Consider the following 7,638-nt stretch of genomic DNA (forward strand, 5'->3'; position numbering starts at 1 on the left):
TGAAAGCCCTAAGCTCCAATGTGATTATATTTGGAGATAGGACCCATGGGAGGTAATTAGGGTTAAATGAGGTCATCAAGGTAAGAGTCTAATTTGATAGGATTAATGTCCTTATCAGAAGAGACACCAAAGCTCCCTCTTTTTCTATTGTCCACATGAAGACACAGCAAAAAGGAGACCACCTGCAAGCCAAGACAGAGCTCTCACCAACAATCAAATTGGCTGGCACCTTGATCTTGGACTTCCCAGTCTCCAAAGATGTGAGAAATAAATGTCTGTTGTTTAAGCCAGCCAGTCAGTCTATACTATTTCATGATGGCAGCCTGAGCAGATTAAAGCATTGGAACTAGAGCATTCAACGGAATGTTGAAGACAAAGGAATTTGTAAGAATTGGTGATCAAGATTTTATTCCTTTCCTTACTGAACAGTAATACATGCTGTTACCTCTTGTTCTTACTGGAAGGGTATGGACTATCATCATTGTTTCTTCAACAGTTCTAAAGATAACTAAGTGAATAGGTTTTGAAAATTTCAGGTTTCAAGGTAAACACAAACCTTAACATGCAATGCTTTTCTTATTTCACAGCCTTTAAATTTATTCAATTTGTTTATATTCAGAAGAAAAACTGCCACTAAATTCTGAGTCCGAACCATCAGGGTAGGACTTGCCACCTTGCCATTTTTTGTTGACCAGTTTTATTCATATATTGGGATTTCAAGAGTAAATTAACTTCTTTTCCATGAAGTTAGTCATGGCCCATGTTGGCACATCTTCAATAAGAACTTTTTATGAGGGCGTAGGTCAGATAAGTACCAGAAAGCAATTCAATATGCAAGAATTTATTTTTCAATTGTAGATATATTCTATTTATCATGCACTATTAGCAGTAAGTTCCTCAAAGAAATAGAAAGAACAGCATTGCTGACAAGTGTTGTTGGGTTAAAAGTCCATTAATGAGCGTCCCTTACAAAATAGCTTCTTTCAACTTGATCAACCATGTCTCTTGTCATGATTTAAACATGGTTCTTTAAATCTTAAAATAAAAACTGAGAGGTATAGTATAAATCATTGCAATGCAAGTTCCCTTAAATTGCGTATGATTGGTTACAAAAAATACATAATTATTCCCTCTGCGTTAGAGAATCCTAGAGTTCCTTTCACTTTCCTTTTATATTCTATTTCTTCCTTTGACAGGTGTCCAGTAAGGCAACGACATACGAATTATCCTGTGTGGACAAAGAATTCTTCTAGGCAAGAAAGAGAGACAAAGACGAAGATGATGTTATAGACTAGAACTGTGTTTTAGAAAAAGAGAAAAAGAAGTGTTTTCATTTCGCTGTAATTTGACCTCACGCATTCTGTCTTTGGTATGTGTGGAACTGCACCATCTATGAATTCTATTTACCTGGCACTAAGATAAGCACTTTGCACGAATTCTTTTCTTATTTTTCACAGATGTTATTAGGTCGATAGTAGTATTGCCACAATATTAAAGATACAGAATTGAGACTCAGAATTAGTTACGTAACTTTTTCCCAGTAACACTGCTGAATAATGGTGGTGGCACAGTTAAATGTGAAGTCTGTCCAGGCGAAATGCCAGTGTTAACTTGCTTCTTTTATATGGACTCTGCGTAGAAATTGGCCTCTTTACCAATATCAGCCTAATATTAGCAAACTTTCTGTGACCAGATAGGCAGGTCTTTGGAGAGGTGACAAAATACACACGTGGGAAAACGCACTGGAAATCAAATTAACAGAACGTGAAAACAAATTTACCTTCTCATTTATGCTGCCATTTGCATTTCAATGATTTCTAGTATTCTTTTCCCCAGATGCTGACAGCATCGGCAGACAACTTAGATAGGAGAGCAGACCTACCAACTTGGGTAGGAACTGATTCGGCTCTGGGCGATAGATGCCTGAAAATCTGGTAGGCAAGTTGTCAGCAGGGCTCTGACATAAAGGAGTCGACTTCCCGGTAGATGGCAGCAGAAGCAAAACACGTGCAGTCTGGATGCAGAATCTGGGTCATTGGGCAAAATCAGAATCAGAAAAACTCATGGGCGAGTAGCAGATCCAAAAGCAAAAGAGCATGAGATTCAGGACATTAGTCTCCAGATAATGTGACTGTTATTAGTAGAAGAGGGAACAAGATCTAAGAGGAAAATGGGGTGCTAAGTGTTTACCAGCACAGAGACTGTGTTGACCCAATGTAGGCAGAAAAAGGGATTTGAGTTTGGGGATCTCCATAGTTACCAAAGCTTGACGTGTAGAGGCTGATAAGCAGCACACGTGACTAGAAACAAGGCCAAAGAATAAAAAATGATAGGGATGCCTGGGTGGCTCAGTGGTAGATCCAGGGTCATGGGATCAAGTTCCACATCAGGGTCCCTGCAGGGAAGCTGATAAATAATGTTATAAATAAATAAAATTTTTTAAAATAATAAAAAATTAGAGCCGAATAAATAAGCCTAGCCATAGCAAAACCAAGTGGTAACTGGATACCGAAATGAGCCTTTTATCATCAAGCAAAATCCATGGATTTCTTTAATTTTCCTGTTGATTCATTGCCATTTCCTCCCACCACTCTAATCAAGAGCATTTTTACATGGAGACCATAACTAAAAATTGGAGTTTTTCTTCAGTTCCTCTCTACTTGTATAGCTCAATACTGTTCCTTCCATCGTTCATCCTTTTTTCCTTCCTTTACTTTGAATCTCTCTATTACCACTCTTCTCCCTTTGTAGCAGGCTCTTAGGAAGTTTGTCATCTTGCATGACAGCATCACTTCTCATGGCAGCAGGAATTTTGAGCAGTGGCTGGATGGTCCAGGAGGTTTCACCATAGCTGTCAGTTGGTGAAAAAAGATAGATGCAGTCCTCTCTTCTTTGGTCTATTACCATGTTCTGATTCCATGGTAACGGAATGGGGGTGTAGCTGTTACTCAGTGATGACTCTTTTTATTAAATGTCAGGATTCTTAGAGCATCAGGAGATGAACCATTACCCTACATTATATCTCAAAGAACAAAAAATTACCCACGTGTTGAGGAAGTTCCCAGCAAGATTCAACTCTATCTCCCTGTAATTTGCTATTTTGGGTGTTGGGTAGAAAAGCTTAAAAACAAGGAAGAAACAAGAAAGATAAACATTCCTTTCTCCATTGATTCAATATTTTTCTGCTTCCATTTTAAAGATTCTGTTAACTACTTCAGAATGAATAATCTATGATTGAGAAATCAAATGATAGTGATCCAATCATAGTAAGGCATATGCAAAGTGTATTGCAGTGTGTAAAGCCTTACACTGCTGATGTATACATTTACAACCATGACTGTGAATTTTATCAATATCAATGATATTGAGGAAGTCCAGGCCCTTGATTTCCACATTTTCTTTAGGATTAGCATATTTTTTAAGGAGCTCCAAATTTTCATATCGCATCCTCGGCATAGATATTACATTTCAAATGTAGTACTTTGATGCTTCCAAACAGTTTTTAAATATTTAGCTATAAATATATGAGTAAACCTAAATATAATTACTCATTTGAGAAATTAATGACAAACATGTATCTGTCCTCTTCAATCAAATTCAGTCTTTAATTTCTTTTTAACTGTTTCCTCTCCTGAAACAGTAGAGTACCCAGAACCTTGAATTCTACAGTTTAATATTTACAAAAATTTGTTTTTCATTGATATGTACACAGTCTGGTTGAGGTGACCAATTTTAAGTCTAATAAATATAGTAAAGTTTCTCATACATTACAACAGGGATCAACAAACTTTTTCTATAAAGAACCAAATAGTAAATATTTCAGCTTTAGGGGACATATGACTTCTGTTATTACTGCGTAGCTCTTCCATTGTAGCAGAAAAGCAGCCCTTGACAATAAGCAAAAGCATGAGTGTGCATGTTCCAAGAAATCTTTATTTACCAATTAAGTAGCAGGATGGGTTTGGTCCACAGACTGTAGTTTCTGACCTCTGCTTTAACCTTAAATCATTTCCCCAAACTTTGTAGGAAGTTGATATATAACTTATATTATTATATGGAATAGTTGTGCATGTATGTACTCATGACATCTTACCAAGATCATGTAGGTATTTGCGGGCATCTGACCCATTTTTCTCTTCTGGTTTTATCGATAATAATATTTGGTCTGATGGCATAGTTAAATAAGAAGAACACAAAACAAAGCAAAACTATCTGCAATAACCATTTTTTCCTTCGTACTATTCTCTCTAAAAAGTCTTACAGAAAACCAATGCCATTTGTAGAATTGTGAAGTGTTAGATGAGAAGAGACTTTAGTGACCATTTAGTTGAAGTTCCTACTTTGCAGATGAGGTTACTGGCATAAAGTAATCAAGTGATTGTTCAGATCAATATAGATAGAGAATACAAGACGAGCAAACCCAATTCCAGAGTTAAGTCCAGCCTTCTAACCCTTCGGTACAGTGATCTCACAAAATCCAAGAACATTTTTAACATCATAATCACTTGGTAAATAGGAGTAAAGAAGGAGCAGCCTAACATTCTGGCTATTACCAAGATTCAAACAGTATCGGTTTAATTTCTCTGTCATGCTGTCATGCTGAAATTGATTCAAAATAAACTTGTATCTCCCTCGACTTTGTCAATACTACTAGTTCTAAGGCATTATAGATTTAGTAAAGTATATACACCATGTTTATCCCATCTTAGCAATGGAAGCTGCACACTTACCTTTTAAAAAGTATACTTTTAACAATAAAATCTGTAGAGGGCACAACTAACTCATTTCTATAAATCTCTATGTGATGTCTTCATTGTTAATAACCACCTAGCTTTTATCTGCACCTAATCTTTTAGAAAAGTGAATGTCAATCTAGTTTTGATTGTAGGGTGTGTGTGTGTGTGTGTGTGTGTGTGTGTGTGTGGTGTTCCCCTGTGAGCTTATGGAGATGAGCAGAATGTTTGTGGAATGTGATCTCCATGAGGGTACCAGAAGCTGGATGTGAGGTTGCTAGGCAATTTTCCCTATTGTTTTAAACAAACTGCACAGGGCTGGCAGCAGCTGTCAGAGTTCCTGGCTCTTAAAAATAACAGAGCTGAGGAACACAAAGAACAAAGGTCTTCCACAATAAATGGCAATAAATAACAGGAACTTTCTGTGCCAGTAAATGCAGGCACTTGGATGTTGAAGCAATTAATAGGGTTAACGAACACAAGAGGTCATTTGAATTCTATTTGTTGTCAAATACTTTTTTCCCCCTGGACACTTAAATTTAAATGGTAAGGCAATCTGAAAAGAGAATGGTAGACTGCAATTTTAATAAATTTTTCTTTTAAATTCATCACTTTCTTGCTTGTTTATTTTAATTTTATTTATGCAGGATTTCACCTCAGAGGCAACAGTATAAACCTTACTCTAAATAAATTTTAAAGATTTTAAGTAGAAACAAATTCTACATTTTATGTTAAAAAAAGAATTCATTCAACTGTGCTATCACCATAAGACTCTCTCTTTTAACTCCTTTATATAAGCCACATCCATTCTTCAACCCTTTCTCTTTATCATGGAGGTGGTGACACAATGCTATACATACAATGAAATTGAATAGAGCCATACACACATACACACACATGAGATCATTTATAACCATTGAAATCTGAATAACTTCTATAGGTTCTATTATTGTCAATTTCTTGGCTGTGACAGTGAACTATTGTTGTGTAAGAGACTGACATTGGCAGAGGCTGTGGTGCATGAAACATGTCTATACATAGCTTTGCAAATCCCTGTGAATCTAGAATTATTTCAAAATAAAAATTTTCAAAACAAAACAGGTCCTTAGTTCCTAATATTTCAAAATTAGAAATTTTTTTCCTTAAACAATAAATCGTATGTTGGTTTACTTCCTATCACTGTGTGGAGGATTCTTTCCTTCAGTTGATTTGTATTTGAGCACCCATTTCAAAATAATTTGGAAGATGGAACTCAGACTTTTCCGGTCAATTTTTTAACATATTACTGGGCTTAAATGTTAGTTGTACAACGATTTTTTTAAAAAAAATCTATTAAAAAATAAGTAAAATCTATTTATAGAATCTGAACTTTTGGAAAATCTGACATCGAGACTCATTCTGAATTGAATGATGGCTTAAGAATTGGTGCACTAAGAAACAAGTCTTTTCAAACCAACATTCTTTGTTTTTCCCAGCGAGTGTATGTATGTGTGTGTATTATAACTCTTCATTTTGAGATAAATACAGATTTATTGGAAGCTGCAAAGATAGTATATAGGGGTTCCATATACCCTTCACTCAGCCCCCCTAATAATTACATCTTGTATGACTATAGGCAAAATCAAAACAAGGAATTCATATTGATACAGTGTGTGTGTAGAGTTCTACGTTACTTTAACACACACATATGTAGATTCTTCTAACCACCACTTCAATCAAGATTAAGAATTATTCCATCACCACGAAGGAGTACTGGTGTTGACATTTTATCAATTCACATGACGTGTAGAAATTTCATCTCCTTTTAAGTCCCTTAGTCTTCCATTCTTCATAATATAATTGTCTTAAACATTCCTTTACAGGTATCGATATCTGTATCAGATAATGTTACATTTTGTGCTCTGTCAAATATAATTCAAAATACTCAAGAGGAGAAGGAAAATGTTTTTTATATTCACTTTTTTTCATTATTCCCTCTTCCTTCTCTTAAAATGTTTTAAAATGCTTTCTTTATTGTATTCTTTTCTTTCTGTTTAAAGAATTTCCTTTTTTTTTTTTCCCCTTTCTTTTAAGGAAGGTCTATCAGGGACAAATTCTCTTAGTTTTCCTTCATCTGAGAATGTCTAATTTCCCTTCATTCCTGAAGGATATTTTTGCTAGATAGAAGATTCAGGGCTGATAATTCCTTTCTGTTAGCATTTGAAAAATGTTGTGTCACTTCATTCTTGCCTCCATGGTTTTCTGATGAAAAACATACTGTCATTTGAATTTTTTTTCCCCTCACATTCAAGATATAGTTTCTCTTTTGCTGTCTTCAAATTTATTTCTTTTTCTTTACTTTTCAAAACTTTATTTGATGTGACTGCTTATTATTTCAAATGACATCTGTATTTACTTTTGAAATATTACCCATGGAATCTAAGCATAGAGCAAGAAAAGTCATTAAAACTTCTAAATTCCAAAAGCATATAGTATGTTATAAAAGTCAGATTTTACCTATTTTCCCCTATTTTTTATATTCCTAACTCCAAGCTTTCCAGATTTGCACACAGCTCTTAACACCTTCGTTCCAATTAGTTTCTGTTGTTGTTGTTGTTTAGTGATTTATCACTTAACATACAATATCCAGTGCCCATCATAATTGTTCCAATTAGTTTTTAGGCATTTAGAAATTTAAATAGTTAAATAGTCAAATACTAAACTATCATTTCTTTGTTACTAGTCACACCAATATATAATAGGCCTTCTCATATTTTATTTCATTACTTTAAAGCAATCAGCCATTAATATCAGAAATTTGACTTCCCTTTTTTGTCCTCAGTGTGTCTTTCTACCAAAATGAAGACAGTTAAGCCTGCAACATCGTTTTTTACAGGCAGGAGTGGAGTTGTTTTTAAGTCTTACT

At 35.0% G+C, this 7,638-nt stretch overlaps 1 long non-coding RNA gene across 1 annotated transcript; it reads left to right on the forward strand.

The window, feature by feature from the left end:
* Positions 1 to 421: 421 nt before the first annotated feature.
* On the forward strand, positions 422 to 1,515 carry LOC111090111. Its single transcript, XR_005370918.1, has 2 exons — positions 422 to 544; positions 1,197 to 1,515. It is a non-coding gene; the product is annotated as an uncharacterized LOC111090111 (long non-coding RNA).
* Positions 1,516 to 7,638: the final 6,123 nt, after the last annotated feature.

Source organism: Canis lupus, chromosome 15 (assembly GCF_011100685.1).
Source record: "Canis lupus familiaris isolate Mischka breed German Shepherd chromosome 15, alternate assembly UU_Cfam_GSD_1.0, whole genome shotgun sequence".
Lineage (NCBI taxonomy): Eukaryota > Metazoa > Chordata > Mammalia > Carnivora > Canidae > Canis > Canis lupus.